Raw genomic sequence first — 17,888 nt, 5'->3', positions numbered from 1 at the left:
TTAAGGTTGAGTCATATGGCCATAATTAAGGGGGAGTTTTACAAATAATAATTAATCGTGTATGCATGAAATGCATGAAGAGTGGAGTTAAGTTAAGGAAATCAATTCAAGTCTAATATTAGAAATCAAGTGAGTCACAGTTAGAGGGTTAATTCTTTGTCTAGAGACGTTGAGTCAAGAAAAAGAAAAATTTGAGTTAAATTAAAATAAACTTAGAAAATTTTAGCCAAAGCGTGAAGTCTTAGTTTCCATGAGGAAAGAAAAGTTAGAGTTTGGATGATTCCATATTTAAAAGGTTTGGTGTTTATATACCAGTGGCTAGGAGATTGTAATGTGAAGCAAGAAGAGAGAATATTCATATCTCGGTGGATGTATATGAGAGAATAATTAATGAATGGAAATTATTTATTAGAGGATAAATTTGTGTATTTATTTGTCTTGTGTTTTCATGCTTATGTTTGCCTCTGACTAATAAGAACTTATATCCCTACACTTTGTCACGTAAGAAAATTGCGTCATGACTTGTGCAATGACCCACCCAATCATGCTAGACATTTGGTGATTGCACACTATCCAAACCCATATAAACCTATGCATTTACCCTCCAAATCCTTCACCAACTCTTCATCTCACGTTAGCACTTATAATCCAAATGGTACTTGGTCAAATGCTTGTTGCCTTACCCAACTATGTTTTCACATTTACAGGTAATTATTCCAAATTGAATAAGGTGGCATCCTTCCATTTTGAATGGACCAATGTTTCATATTGCATACTTTTCCCAAATGATAGTTTTTCCCAACCTGTCTCAATAGTCATATGTGCTCCTTTGTGCTCACCAGACTCATGAATTATCTCGCCATGTCCACTCTAGCAAATTCAAGTAATTCTAATGGGTGCCTCTATATGTTCTTGCATGATATCCTCATCCATTCATCCCATGTGATACACATTACCTTCTTCTTTAGACTAAATTTGTTCAATCATCTTGTGTGATCCCCTTGACACTTCGCATGCCATAAAAAGGTGAACAAATGTTTAAGAATTATTCTTCTTATCATTCCATCATATGTTTACTACTCTCATTTACCTAATATTATTATTCTAAGTGTCTTTCCTGCCCGGCCAGGTTTGGAAATCCAAATCAAATTGTGCTTGCATTAAGAGAGAATATGAATATATACAAGGAGATAGAGACTATATGGTTTCATCTCCTAATGTCTCTTCATCTTCTAAATTCCTTTATTTTTTTCTATTTACAATATTTTCATAAGTTTTCCTTAACCCAAAGATTGGGTGTCAATATTTCCCCCTTTAATCTGAAGGGATGTTGATGAGTCTAAGCATAATCAGGAATCCCTCAAAATATTCCCTTCCAATAATTTTGGTGAAGATGTCTACAATTTGCACATTTGTGGAACAATGCCATAGGTGGATTGTTTTAGCCTCAACATGATGTCAAATCAGATAGTATTTTGTATTGATGTGCTTCATTCAATCATGGAACTTTGGGTTCCTATCCAAATTTACTGTAGGAGTGTTGTCAATTAAAACAGGAGTTGAATGTACTTGTTTCTCCTAAAAATATTCTAGAATTTTCCTGAGCCACACAATTTCCATTACTGCTTCAGCTACTGCCACATATTCTTCCTTGGTTGTGGAATATACTAGAATTGACTATTTTCATGATCTCCAGGAGATAAATCCTTATCCATGACTAATAACATAACCTGAAGTAGATACGTTAGTTTCATTATCTCCATCAAAGCCTAAATCGTAGTATCTAATCAAGCTGAAATCAACCACTTGTGTATACTTGAGTCCAAAGTCTTGAGTTCCCTTTTAGTACTTTAGAACTCTTTTTATAGTAGACCAATGACCCTCACAAGGATTTTTCATAAACCTAGAGAGGATTCCAACAACAAGTGAAATGTCTGGTCTGGTAGTAGTTAGGTTGTTGACACTCCCTATGAGTTGTCTATACTTTGTTGCATCCTCAAATTCTTTTCCTTCAATGGATGTGAGTTCCCATTTTTGTTGTGGGGGGAAGGTATCCTTATAATCGAACATGTTTTTTTGTGATTTTTTTTTTTTCCATAAGATTGGATTTATGCTTTTCAAGTGAGCCATTTACTTTATACTTTTTCTTGAATACCCACTTGCAGCCTATTATGTTGGTTCTGAATGGAGGATCAACCAACTTCCATGTGCCATTCTTTATCAAAGAATCATATTCTCTTTGCATCACTTATTTCCATTCATCATGAGAAGAGACTTCTTTGAAGGAAGTTGGTTCAAAATATGTAGAGAAATTTAGTTCACAATCATAAGAAACATCAATATCAATGGGTGAATCAGGATAAGATAAATCACCTCCATTCTGTCTTGTTGAGATTCTTTCTCTTGTCTTTCCAACCCCATTAGGATGAATACTTTCAAGTGTCTTTGTCAGCTATTTTGGAGGACATTTCTGAGATGTCCTAGGCTTCTCAGTTGATTGAGATTGGGATGAAACAAGATAGCTTCCCAATTCTGTCACTCAAAGTGTCATCTTGATAAGTCGCCAGAGCTTCATGTGGAGGAGAGAGTGCTTCATAAGGAGATTCCAAAGATTTATCTAGTATAGGGATCCCCCCTTCAATATATGGAATCTCATTATCAAACTCTTGAAAAGACTTTGCATGTCCGAATCTATATAAGTGATTAAGTTTCCGCTCAACAACATTGTCATTCTTGGAAGATTCAAGAAAGATCACATCTCTAGATATTATAAACTTCTTATTCACTTCATCATATATAGAATATGATTTAGAGGTATTTTAGTACTCCAAGAAGGTATATTTGTGACTCCTTGCGCTGAGTTTGTTTCTTTGTTCCTGAGGTAGGAAGGCATAACAGGTGGAACAAAAAACCCTGAGATGCCTCATCGAAGGAATGTGGCCATACCACATTTAATAGTGAGTCTTGTTTCTGATGGCATAAGATGGACACATATTCTTTATATACACAACACATAGAATAGAATCATCCCAAAACATCAACTTAACATTCTTGAAAAACATGATTGAATGTACCATATTTAATATTGTCATGTTCATTCTTTTAGCTACTATGTTTTCTTGGGGATTGCAAGGAACATTTGTTTTATGTTTGATCCCATGTTGGAGAAGATAGTTTTCAAATTGATTTGAAGTATATTCTCACTACAGGGAAAATACCTTCTATCGGAGGTTATAACAAATTTTGTTATTCTTATAAAATTAGAAAAAAATTCAAAATAAATCTGCTAAAGCATTTGTTTTGTGGGAACGGATGTTTTAGAAAATATTATAATGAAACTTCATCACAACAAAAAAAATATAGGTGGCTATAGGTTTTAGCGGATGTTTTTTTTCGATGTCTTTTATGGAATATGAATCCCTGGTGCGCTACTTATAGAAATGCATCCAACTTTATACATAATTAAAAGCACCAAGGAGTTTAATTGAAAGAGCATGAGAACCTGAAATGTATACCACCCCAGTGCTTACAAAAAAAAAATTCCAGTTCATTTTACTTAAATAGCACCAAACCTTGAAACATATGTTGCACTGGTTATTATAGAAAAAATACCTGTTCATTCTTTGATGAAGGAATGCCATTAGGGCATGTGAAAAATAATTGCAGTTCTAGTGCTTTCTTATAAAAATTTAGCACTGGAACATCTTGTTTAAATAAACGCATCATTGCACTCATTATATGGAGCATCTGGTGATATTAATTTTAATAGTGCACTGGAAATGGAATAATATTTTGTAGAACCAAGGGTGTTAGTTCTATGAAAGCACTGGTGCATTAAGAGTTACAATGCACTAGCGCATTAATTAAAAACAATGTTGGTGTTCGAAGAGATGAAAGCCCCATGCTATCATTTTCTAAAAGAGCATCATCATGTTGAAAGATGACGTCACAATGCTTTTATTTAAAGTAAAGAACCAGTGCATTTTTATGTTATGGACGCACTAGTGTTTTTGTATGATATTTTCTCCTTTATGGAGACATTGACCTATGAAACTAAAATTATTGTAATTTTGAAAATTTGTTATTCATTAAGAAATCGACATATATCTTATAAAAATATTGACGTAAATTAATATTGCATTTGTATATGAAGTTTTGATTAATTTGTTATATTATCATATTTCACATCTCTTCATTATAATATTTAATTATCCATTTATTTAATCAGTGGTGTAACACTTCACAACTACACAAGATAAAAAAATAGAATAATTTAAATGTATTCTATTATATATCAATAATAAGATATTTGTCATACAAAATGGGATTGTTATTGGTAACACCTTTTCTTTCTATTGGAACACTATGTCCATGTTTACATTAAACAAAATGTCTAATTTTCACATATAATTATTTCAAAAAATACAACAGGTTGCATTGACATCTAAATAGATCGTCATTCTTTGCTGGAACTATTGTTAGTAATCGAGCTACTTCCATGACTTGGCTTATTTGGAGGAATGTTTCATTGATTGCAACAATTTTTTTCTTCAGCGTTATCTTGTTCCATCTCTAAAAATAAAAATAAAGTGTAATGAGTGTATCTACATTGGTGAGAATAATGTTGAAATAAATAATACACATCAATATAAATTGAAGAGCAATAAACCATAGCAAGAAGTGACTCATAAACTATGCACATGGTTTCAAAACCATGTCTCATGCCTTATTGGAACAATTCTTTTACTGGCGTAGTTCCATACTTTGTTTCTTGCATGTTTTAAACCCCATTATAAATCATAGATTTAATATAAAGGATTTTTTATACTATTAATTATAAACTCGGAGAAGTAAAACAACGTAGATACTTACAAATTCCACAATTAAATTTTGATATGCCAACATATACTCACAACTGTTATTTAACCCAATTTGAATAAATTCTTTCGGTAGCTTTTATTTGTATGTTATCACCTATTTGAAGACATTCAAGGATAATTATTGTAAAAAAAACTTAAAATATTCAAAAATGAAAGTCTGAGTTGTTAAGAGGAAACATTAACAATTACTCACAAACTTTGAAATCAACCCTTTTCTTCCTTCTTGTCATGTTCTATGTGTTGAATAAGTTCCATCTTATTTTATTTTGTACAAAAAAAATTTGAAAAATAATATTTAATGCTAAATTATTCTTTTATATGTACATTTTGTCACTGTCCCTATACTCCCCATTCCTTGATCCTGGAGGACCTCTACAGTGAACCCTACATAATTTCCCTTCATGAAGAAACTCCCATTGTGTCCCTCTTCATAAGCAGAAAAATTCCCTTTTGCATCATTTCCCACAAATCTTCTATTTTTCCCAGTTTACAAGACCGTCGCTAATTACCAGTGTCCTCCTTGTGCCGATATGCAGGGATTAAAACTGTCCCTAGCACCGATTTGAGCAACTGAGCCTTGTTCCAGTTGCACTGATCCTCTTTTGGAAAGTTTTTTAAATAAGGAGCCGAAGCTTCCATCTCTAGAAGCTTCGTAATGGAAGTATAGCAAATGGTTGGGCTGGATGGAGTCGAGGATGTCAGTTTTGAACTACCTCAAGAGATAATACCTTCTCCCATGAGGAGAGGAACCATCTCCCTTCCATTCTTGCTATATAAACCTCCCTTTTTCCCAAGCACAAGCTAGTGTTAATGTGGTGTGCTAGTGCTAATTAAGTTTGGAGTAGTCAACAAGTTATTCATAGTTGTAGCTCTCTAGTTGTGTGTGAGGGAGAAGTGTTAATTTGGTTTAGTGTGAAGACTAAAGGGAAGAGCCTTAAAACTATCATTGTTGAGGCCATCATGGAATGCTAACAGAAGTGTATGAGAACCTAGTTTTGTCGAAGGAGAACAACAATGTCAAGACAATGGTTGTAATCTCTTCTTGATTTAATATATATGCAACTATGGATTTATTTCCTACATAATGTGTCATCTCACATGTTTATGGCTTAATGCTTCTTGACTTGTTAAGTAGGTTGAATTACAATTTTTCTATTATCATGGTTGTTTGTTTGATTTTGTTTACTTATTTTAGGTGTTCGAAGAAGGAAACATGAGATAGTTGGAGCAAGCAAGAAAGGTCATCATCAAACGGGATAAGCGTACTAAGATGTAGGCCCTATTAATTGGTTCTAAGCTAAGGAAATCTTACATAGAATGTCTTGTTTGTGGATAGACCCACTATCGGGCTAGAGGAATTTTCTGTGTCCACACTTAGAATTTTACTTCACCACAAATTGGCAACTCTGTTGGGGACCCAATCCCTCTGTTTGTTTGCTTGGAATTTCATGTTTTTGTGTGAACTTTTCTAGTTTCTCCATTTCCATTTAGTTCTATCTGCTTTCCTTTGTTTACTTCTCTAGGTTTGAAATTCATAGTAGCATGTCTGGTCCCAACTTTTGAAATTTTTTATTCTTTTCTTTGCATTCTCACTTAGCGCACTTATTTCACTGACAGTCGTGCCGATCAATGTGATATGCTGAGAAGCAGTCGTGCTGACCCCCTTCTGGCACTTGTTGTCAGTTAAGCAGTCGCATCGACCAACTTCTAGCACTTGTTTTCAGTTAGGTAGTCACGCTAATGCATGTAAGTGAAGGTTAGGGTTCACACCAGATCTTCGCCAGTGTGTTTTTCTCTCGTGATTTCTACCTTGTAAGCTATTTAGACTGTCTTCTCCCTAACTAGACATTTGCTTTTCATTTGGTTTATTTGCTTATTTATTTTCCATCTTTTCGCTTGATTTCTTGGATCATTGGATGGTTAGTGGCACTAGGGCATCTAGGTTGTCATCCATTTAGCTAATTGTGAACTTAGTGAGTCAAGTTGTTGGTGCATTTACTCCTTGCATTTCATTTATGGTCCTTCTATGGCTTTGACCTCCATTACACAAGTTTGAAAAGTTTTCATTTGCTTGTCTAAACATCTCTTTTCCGGCATAGATCACATTGCTTGTCTTGTTTTTGGTAAAGTCATTGTGTCATTAGTTTGAAAGAGATTCTCTTTTCATGTTTTTCATTTGCTTGAGAATCGATTGTCTCAAAAAATTTTCATTGAAGTGTTTTATGAGAAATTCATTTTTTCATTTCATGAAAAGTACAAAATTCTAGTTTGCTGCATCAATATGTTATGGTAGTTAGCATCATTGAAGACTAGGATTGCATTGGCATTTGAAAAGAAAAAGAATTCTCTTTGCTTTTGAAAGGATTGTTCGAGTGTACTTGTTAGGAAATTAGGAATTGGAATGTATTTTTCATTAGTTTATTTTCTCGAAAAGTGAAGTAGTGAAAAATCATTTTGCTTTTGGTTGCTTGGTTGTTTGCATTTGATTATGTTTTCTACCCTCTCTAGTGTAGACAATTCATCGAATTGAAAGGGTCTTGTCTCATTTAGCTGCATTTAGGGCTTTTTCGAGTCACATCACTAAGGCCTAAAAACCAAGACATAATTCAAGATAAAATTTAAAATGAACTCAATTAACCTAAGGCACATTTGAAACCTAAAGATCACATCTAGAAGGTCTAGCCTAGAGACGTGTTCCGACATCTTTAAACCTAAAATTTTTCGTTAGCTTCGGTATTAGACAATGCTAGTATAGATTTGTGCTCCCCATATTGTCGAGTATATAACAGGAGATTACTTTAGGCTGCAATCCTTTATCCATAGGAAGTCGAGTTTGCCGCCTTGCAAACGCGATACACTGACCACAACATTTGGGGAGATTGCCTGCCCATACTTCTCAGTTCACCTAGAGGTATTCTACAGTTCACGGTTGCCTGGTAATCCTTTTTATCTAGATCATATGGAGTAGTCGTTTGATCTTTTTGACTCATTAAATTCAAAATATCATTTGAGCGCTTGTCCTTTCGAGATTGTTTCCAATCAAAATTGATAGAGTCATATTTGTTTTTTTTTTATTCTTAAAACATGAAAGATCACTAGTTTATTTATGCATCTTAAAAAATTGATTTCCCATGATATTATAATATCCCATTAGAATTTTCTAGACCAAATCGTGATTTTTCCCTAAAGTACATTTTAAAGCCTTGAAATTTATCTCTCTTTTCCTGTTAACTAAGAAAATTTCATCGTGGCTGAACCATCTAGTTCACCTAGTTCCTCTTCCTCTCCTCTGTCTGAAAGATTGTCTGAGGAGCCTTTTCCTAAATTACCAGAGTCACTCGAGGACCAAGGTGTTGAACTCAGAATTGTTATGATCTTTCAACCTTTGTCATCTCATCCTCCACCTACTTCAGATACTAGGTCACATGTTGATATTGGCCTGAAATCTCCGGACAATATCGTCCAGACTGTTGAGAGTTCGCCAACTATTGATGGCGAGCTTGGACTAGTCATATATCCTCCAAATCCTTTATTTGACCCTGTTGTGATATCACCATAGCATATGTACAGTCCGTACAATCATCCAGGTATTCATTTGGAATTTTCCCCTCGTACATCTTTGGTCATTCGTCGTCATTTGTTCCCAGCTATGGAACCCAAAGGCGATGCTCGAGTTACCTCTCTGGACCAATTGGAAGTTTCTACTCCACACATTGTCGAAGATGAAGAACATCAATTTCCTCTTGAAGGTTTCCCCTATACAGGGAGCATTTTCATCAGTGTGTATCGGGATTTTCCACCTAACTATTTGACTTTAGCACAATTGGTCTCAGGCACACCTAGTGCCTCATCACTTTACCACAACCTTGTTTGGGCATCTAGTGCCATGCCTACTACAGGGTCGTTCATTGTGAACCCGACCTCCCAACAGACCATTATCTTAGTCTTGGTGGAACCCACCATTCTGAACCCTTTTGTCTCGTCTATCCCAATCACCTTTCTGGTTCAACTGATGGTTTAGAAGAATGTTACTATTAGTTCTTTGATCCCTCCAGTAAGTGGAAAAGTTATGCCACCATCTGGGAGGAAGGATTTGAGTGTTTCTATGATGTCAGGCACCAACAATGTGAGTAGCTCACAAGCTCACATGGTTGGGATGAACCAACCTTCTTCTGGTGTTATCCAAAACCCTATTGGTCCTGCTGGATTGAGCAATGTCAATTACCAACTGGTCCAAAATCCCGTTGGTCCGTTTAGGTTAAGAAATTTCCAATATCAGTAGCCTTGTGAGGCTCAAGTCCAATACCAATATCCTTACGTTCCATATGGTTCTCAAGGAATGGTCAATCCGCCTTACGTCCTTCAGTCTGCGTAGTACGTTTAGCCTGACCCATCCACTTTTCACAGTGGCTATGGCCAGATTCTATTCAGAAATGTTTTGGGAACTGTTCAAGTTCCCTTACAGCAGCAAGGATAGCCTCTGTAGCAGCAAGGGAAACCTTTGTTGCAGCAAGGGTCTTCCACGCAACAACATGGGAAAATGATACCTCAGTAAGGTCAACTGCAACAACCACAGTGGCAACCCTTGCAATAATTGCAACAAACCATGAAGCAATAGATGAAGTATGCTCCGCAAACCTCCTAGCCTATGTCTTCGCAAGGCCAACCTCTACAACCAACTCGGGCAGCAAAAACCCTTATACACATATCAGCAGGGTCAATCCTTGCAAGGACAAGGCTAGGGTCAAGTCCTGCAGTAGCAGGCCCAAAATCTTAATGTCCTGGGGTAACAGGTATAGAATCCTTTTGTCCAAGGGCAGTAGGTTCAAAACCCCTATGTTCAAGGAAAACTGGTGCAATATCCATATGTCCAAGGTCAACAGGCTCAACAACCTCTTAACGCATATGTTGCTTATCAACAACCTATGACCAGATAGTTCCAAGGTATTCAAGGTCAAAATCCTCCCTATGTCCAAGGTAATCTATAGTTGTGGCAGAATCACATGCCATATGGCCAAAACCTTCCACTATCGGGCCAAAATCCTTACCAGCAGGGATGGGTTCCTGCGGTTGCACCCGCTTATTGACCTCGAATTCCATTCAATACTCAATTGTCGTTCTTGGCTACACTAAAGTTGCCAGATGTGTCTCGACTCATGAATGATCCAATTCTTCATTTGCCATACTGGCCTATGGTTCCGTCCAAGATCCTGAGCGATTGTCCTAAGTTCAATGGGAAAGAAAATGAAGATCCTCAAGCCCATGTGATGATATATCACCTTTGTTTCTCTTCAAATTCTTATGTTGATGATTCTATTCGTCTTCATCTTTTCCAACAAACTCTCACAGGTGCTTCAACCAAGTGGTACGTCAAGCTTCCCCAAAGTACTGACCACGACTTCAACTCTTTAGCCATGGCTCTCCTCATGTACTTCCAATTGTTGGTTCGCTATGAAACTGGCACCTATTTGCTTATATCGCTTAAGCAAGATACTGTGACACACATCTCCAATCACATCCATGAATGGAGACGTAGACATCACCTGATCAAATTTGAGATTGTTGATCAATTGCTGACTGGATGGTTTACCAAGTCATTCATCGCTCCAATTGCTTGCGATATATCTATGGGCTGATGCGTTACCGAAGAACAAGCCATTGCTCATGCCCAGTACTTAGATCTCATTTATTCTCAATCTGGCACATTGTATGAGTTATTACCCGATGCTCTGTGGCCATCATTTGATCCCGCGGTATTGAAGTCGCAGGCTACACCTCCTGTTAATTGAATAATTGGTTCAGTGTCCCAGACCCCTATCAAATCTTCTTCCAAACAAAAGTTAGTCTCGAACACTGCTTCCAATAGTTCCTCCCAGAATCCACCTAGCCCTGGTAAAACCTTAGAAGTCCACGCTGTCCAGTCTACCACAGTCGACAAATCCTTAGAAGGTAAAGAAATGTAAAGCCAAGGGTAAAGAAGATGCCCCGAAACAGGGTCCTCCTAAGTCATCTGCCGATGATTCTTCACAATGGAAGCCTATGTATTTGTGCCTCATTTGCAAGCAGGATCATTATACTAAGGATTGTCCCCAATGACTTGAACTTAGTCATTTGCTCAAAGGGACCCCAGCTGTCCTAAAAGAGCCTTTTTCGTCTTAGTAGACTCAAATGGTAGACCAACCTCAATCATCTGCTTCCTCAGGATCTCAAGTGTTCATGATGAGTATGCCTATTAATGTGGCTACTAAATCAAAATACTATCAAACTCCTGCTCTGATAGCCAGGAAAGAGAAAGATGCTACCCCTTCTTCTTCGGTCCCGAGTTCTGGCCCTCTTCATATTGAGCACCCTAACCCTGATTTTTCCATTCAACCACCTTCTCAACCTGTGCTAAGGAAATCCTCATACAATCCCAATGCTCAAGCCACTCAGCAATATAATATTGTTGAGGATTTAGCTCAAGCACCATTAGCTATGTCCGCTCTCGAGGTACTCCAAAGTTGTCCATCTCAGTGGAAATCTTTGCTATCGACTATTGGGGGCATTGATCCTAATGATTCCAATTTGATATGTTTTGATCTAGAAAACCACATTCCATGGCTCCCTCATCATATTTCCTTTCTCATTCAAGAAATCATCAATGAGAAGACCATTCATATGACTGTCATCAATGAATGTGCTTCAACCTGCATCATGTTAGTCACTTGCTGGAAAGAAATTGGTTATCCTACTTTGAACCAATCCCCTAACACTTTGGAAGCTTTCGACAGGTGCGATTTGTGAACATTCAGTGTCTTATCCAACCTTGCCATTACTTTGGAGGGCAAGACAGTACACATCAAAGTAGAGATTGTTAACACTAATCTCAATTATAATCTTCTACTTCGACAGAGCTAGACCCATGCCATGCATGCTGTAGCCTCCTCCTTATTCCCCGTGATTTGTTTTCCCCATCAAGGGAAGATCGTCATGGTCGACCAACTGTCCTTATTTGCCTCTTCCCCCTCGGATGTCAATGTTCTGTATGATAAGCATGCTGGTGCTCCTTATGAGAGTGTGGGGGCAGGTCCTTTTAAATATTCTGCCTTTACGGTATTTTTTCCACTCCCACCTCCTCATGTTGCCTCTGTAAACATGATCTCGGTCAAATATGATTCTTGGTTCATACCTTCACCAGATCTTGTTGATACCCGGGGCGAGGTTATGCTAGTTAATCCCGTCGAAATCAATTATGTGGAAATTGTTTTGGCCTCAAATTTGGTATCCTCTCATATTCCTTTTTCAAGGACATATCTCAACATGTCTTGTGATACGAGGTTCTCTTCTGCACTACCTATCAACATGTTAGTTGATTTATCTTGTCAAGATATTTCAACTAGAGGCACCTTTCCCTTCTCATATGTTCAGGTTTCTTTTCCCTCCCCGAGTTTTTCCTGATTTCCCATCATTGCAATGGGGTTGTCATTTGACTCGTAACCCTCCCTCGCCTAGGGGGGATGGGGGAAACACCTTATATGAGTTCTAATCTATTATTTGGCCAAGTCAAATTTCACTCGTCATGACAAAATTAAGACCTTAGTTGACTCCTTGGTTGGCTGATTACCCAAGTCCGACAATGGATTCTCTTCAACCATACTATGCTTAGGTCATCTTGCATGGTTACTTGTGTACATTAGTGTGTCATTAACTTTTGTGCAATGTGGTTTGGTGTGTTAGTTTTCAAAGAAATTCCCTGTTTACTATGTTTTCCTAGCTTTACAGATGTCTGTGACTCCTCACATCGGTTTTTCTGATGGTGCTTGCCGTAGTACCTGGAATCTATCCTCCGTGGCATGGGCCATTTATGACCCTGATTGTGATTTGATTGATTTTCAAGGTATTTGTTTAGGTCGTACAACTAATAACATTGTTGAATACTGTGCAGTCATCAAATTGTTGTCAGAAGCCATGGCTCTTGACATTCGGGAGTTGGTTGTCAACCTGGATTCACAACTTGTTGTCCTTCAACTCAATGGGAAATATTCCGTCAGAAACTCTAAGATATTGAGAATGTATCTACGTATTCTACTAGTAAGAAACTTTGATTACATTACATATCATCATATTCCTAGACGCAAGAATACATTGACTGATGCATTGGCTAATTATGTGTTAGATAGACATTTACGAAACATGTGAAAAGAAAAAAAAAATCTTTTGTACCATAGTAAGCAAGAAAATACAACATATATATATGATGATAATGTTTGATACATCAAAACCCCCCAAAAAAATATGGGTGTTAAAATAACATCGGTGTCTCACAGGCCTCATATATCCGTGGCACGTAGGCCTAAAAAATGTAAAATACTAGACCTAGGAACTAATCAGCATGGTGATCATGGTAACATGAAATTGCTCGTGGAACATGAGTAACCAATCAGTAGATCCAGTCCAATACCCCAATTTTGTGCCTCTAGTACTGGCACGAGATGTATCCACTCGAGCATACTATGTTATACCACGATTCAACTCCTCAAGGTTCCTCACGATCTCGTCCTCGTTGTCACTCCCCTCCTGATAAGGAGCAACATCAAACTGGCGAGCGACGTGCCTGGCTATCAAGGAAATCTCGGGAGGACACTCTTGATCTCGATTTAAACAGGAACGCAATAAAATACAGAGACAATCATAAATACAGATATGCAGCAGAAATAATACTTCATTTCATTACTGTAAAATACTGAAATATGCTTACAAATAGAAATGGAAATAAACCAGCTAGGGCGATGGTAGCTTATCTCTGAGAAGAGATGTGGTGGCTACATGCCTTTGAACTGTTCTGAACTATGTTACAATGAGGCTCGAAGGCTTATTTATTATTGAGAAACAATGGAAAACCCTTCACATCCCAAAACCTAACCCTAGAAGATGAAACGCCAAATTGTGGGCCCCGTTTTGGGGTGATTTGGACAGCTAACTTCCCGGGGTCGCGAATTGGTCGTATTATCTCTGTTTGACGCGCCTGATAGCCTGTTGGAAAGATCTCTCTAAGGACTATGACGGAAAAGACGAATTTTTGACAAAAAAATTGTTGGCGGTAGATTTCCCAAAAAACGTCGTTTAGGGCCTCAAAACGGCTCCGGAAGTTTAGGACCCGAAAAATTGCTAAAAATAGTAAACTACGCTATAATTAAGGAAACTGAAAAATTGAAAAAGATAGTTGTGGGGGTCGAAATGGGATAGGTGGGTGGCCACCAACATCCGCCTGGATCAGCTCTGGTCCAACATTTGCATTGATAAAACAAAATGTTATAAACACATATATATAAAAAAGAATTAAAAAATCACAAAATCAAAAATTGATTTCTTACCTTCATCGTTGAAGTCCTCCCCATCTGGCAGTGGCATGTCTAAATATCCATAGAAGTCGGTACCGCTGTATGGCTAGTCCTCTACTACAATCAGATGTTGTCATAGCCATGAAAGCAAGGCGGGTTTGTAAGACATATGTTGGCCCCCAATGATCCTAGGCATCAAACGATTCCAACAGACCATCTATGGGTCTCGTGGCATCGACGGATCTACCTCAATTAGCAAGTACTAGAAAAACAACACCCGTTGCAAGAAAAAGGTCACTAGTACAGATCTAAAGCAAAATTGATTTAGAGTCCCTGCCTTAGCTTTTGTCAGCTGGCATTTTATGTTGATCGTCATGGCTTTTGCCCAATTGAAGATCATTGGTATTGTATAGTCGATATCATATAGAATTTTTGACTTGTTAGACTCGTGCACTGCTTGGGACCCCACCACTTTGTTGATAGTCAAAAGTAGCATTGTTAGTGTAAGATCTTGCACAGTGGCAATCTCAATCTTGTCACTCTTGGATTTGAGGTCTTCAGGGAAATGTTCGACAAGTAGCATTGATATGCTTGCCCCAATTTCTCGTGACCCATATAGGTTGACTGGGTCCCCTCTCTGGGACAGTCCTGGGATGAAACATATGTCTGAAGTTTCTAACTCCAGCTCCTCGTCACTAATGATGAATATTTCCCGATTTATGTCCCAAAGAATAATCAAGTATCAAATCAACTCAGGTTGAGCTTGCATCCCTGGTTTGAGAAATAACTTGAGGAGCAAATAGTTCCTTAAGGCATTCAGGAAGTTTCGATCATTCATTGCCCGGGTGTTCACATCTTTGTGCTAACGTTCTTTCCAGTCTACCATTTTTGACAATTCTTTCCTACAAAACCCATGTATTCAAGTCAATAATCATTTTGGCAAGTAAAATTTGGATTCAAACAGTGGATTTTAGAGGAAAATGGTTTTTTCCTTGTTCACGGTGTCAGTGTCCCTGTTTTAAAAAATAGTTGCACCGACGCCACGGTTTGGTGTTTTAACCACCCTAGGCCAGCATGATTCTATGCCAGTCAATGGCGAATTATTTTTGCCAAAACCTGCCTCATAAATCCAAAAAATGGATGAAAACAAGAATAAATAGTATGGAAATGGAGCCTAGGGACTTTCCTCTTACTTGCAACTAGCGGCTCAGTGAATGACGTCACAGATCTCCTGCAATCTGCTTCAGAAAAATTAGGGAAAATGTGGGTGAAAAGTTTTTCACAGCAAGGTAAAATGGTAAATGGTAAAAAATATTTACTTTTCCCTCCCTTTATTCATTTTTTCATGAAATATTATGGTTTTTTAAGTATTTTGACCTATTTTGCCTCAAGAATTGGATAATAAACTTTAACTTCTTGCGTAGTAGCAGGTGATGGATGTTCGACGATGATGTCGAGTCACATTTCATCTGTTTTCTTGACTCGTAAAACTCAAATCAAAAGATTGTTGAGTTTTTTCCCTTTTGAATCGTAAAAGAGAATAAAATAGGGGGTACACTTTCAAGCTCTTTCCTGACCCTTTAAACACAAAAATATAGTCGAGCCCTTGTCGCTTTCAACTTGTTAACGGATGTGAAACGTCATGTGCCCAGTATGCGTTTACCCCTTTTTTGGGCTGGGATGCACTATTTACGAAAAAGGTACTCCTTGACTGAAATGGTCAAGCGGTTCTCTCAAGTATCGTTTTCTAACTTCTCGGGCTCAAGAGACACAAGTGTATGAAAAGGAACCATGTAGAGTTTTATTTTCCGTGTCTTTTTCAAATTCTCTAAACATGAAAAAGAGACTGAGTGACACCTTTTTCGGACTCGTTAAAATATTAAACGACATTGGATTTGTCACCATGACGAACATGAGCTTCTCCTTCCTAGGTCTCGTTAAACTTACTAGGTTGGATTCATCCGAAGGATGAACTTACAGTGTAAGCATATGTTATCGCCTTCAAGCTTGCAATTAAAAAATAATTGGGTACCTCCCAGGAATGGTGGGGGAAAAATTGGTAATCTAATCAGTTGTTTCGGCAACTCACTCTTGAACATGACACTTTTGCTTCATGTTAGGATGGGATATCCTCCTTTTTATTGTTGACCTTCTTGGATTGAGCCGTTCACTTTTGCCTTCCATTTGATCTCTTCCACATCATCATGACCACCGATCCTATGGATCCAAAAGCTGCCAAACTTCTAGTCGTGTCACCGATATGTTCAAGAGTTGTCCTTCTGTAGTTACACTTACCCTTGATTCTTTGTATCATCCAAAATCATTTTTCATCCCTTTGTCTTTTGTCGATGATGTGGGATACATTATGGCCCTCCTTTGACATGGTCACTTCCTGTCAACTTTAGCTCACTATTTGGGAAGTTGACCGAGAGACTCCCTTCCACTAACTTAGAGCTTGCATGCCCTAATGGCAAGTTCTTCACACTGGACGAAAAGTTCACATCATTGGCTTTCAATCAGGTGATTTCACGGGTGTTCAACTTCAGTTCCTCTATTCACATTCCATGAATTATGCTTATAGTACCTTGAGGACCATTGTCATCATTATTGGTTTCTCTTGCACTTGTTAATATTTTACATCATCAGCTGGTAATCAAGCGATTTTCTAGCATGTTCAACGTCAACACATTTATTCACATGTTACACTTTGTACTTTGATTGGGTCATGTTGAAGCGCAAGACCTTGAGCTCAGATTACTAAAGTCCAGGTTGCAAGGTGGTGTGACATGATTATGTTGATAGACATGTCTCTCTCAGATGGATGGTTGCAACCATACCATGAGTTATCATATGTGATCCTTCTCATTATTGGATCCTTGGTTTCGATATGATCCTCTTTATCGGATGGCTATGCCCATGCATGGATCCATTTACATGATCATTCTCTTGATGGTTACATCCATGCCATGATTCATGTATCATTTAACAGAGTTTTCAGTTATGTATATGTATCTGTACTTCCTTGCTGGTTTTTCGATGATAGACTCTGGTTCCCCACATTGATTCATAACAAATTTTATCCCTCACTCTAGTTCAACCTTCACGCTTTATAGGGCATATGTTACACAACATTTTTTCACTGTCCCTGTACTCCCTAGTCATTGATCCTCGAGGACCTCTATAGTGAACCCTACATGCTTTCCCTTCATGAAGAAACTCCCATTGTGTCCCTCTTCATGAGTAGAACAATTCCCTTTTGCATCATTTCTCACAGATATTTTGTTTTCCCCAGTTTACAAGACCGACACTAATGACTAGTGTCCTCCTCACACTGATATGCAAGGATTAAAACTATCCCTAGCATCGATCAGAGTGATTGAAACTTGTTCCATTTGCACCGATCCTCTTTTGGAAAGTTTTTTAAATAAGGAGATGAAGCTTCATAACGGAAGTCTGGTAAATGGCTGGGTCGGATGGAGTGGAGGATGTTAGTTTGGGCTCCTTTCCCCTATTAAGATGGAACTACCTCAAGAGATAAGACCTTCTCCCATGAGAAGAGGAACCATCTCCCACGCATTCATGCTATATAAACCTCCCTTTCTCCCAAGCACAAGCTAGTGTTAATGTTGGTGTGCTAGTGCTAATTATGTTTGGAGTAATTAGCAAGTTATTCATAGTTGTAGCTCTC

This window comes from Pinus tabuliformis, chromosome 7 (assembly GCF_031772625.1).
Source record: "Pinus tabuliformis cultivar Carrire ecotype Pingquan chromosome 7, CPIR1, whole genome shotgun sequence".
In the NCBI taxonomy this organism is placed as follows: domain Eukaryota; kingdom Viridiplantae; phylum Streptophyta; class Pinopsida; order Pinales; family Pinaceae; genus Pinus; species Pinus tabuliformis.
The sequence above is the reverse complement of the archived record's forward strand: the minus strand, read 5'-3'. Positions refer to the sequence as shown.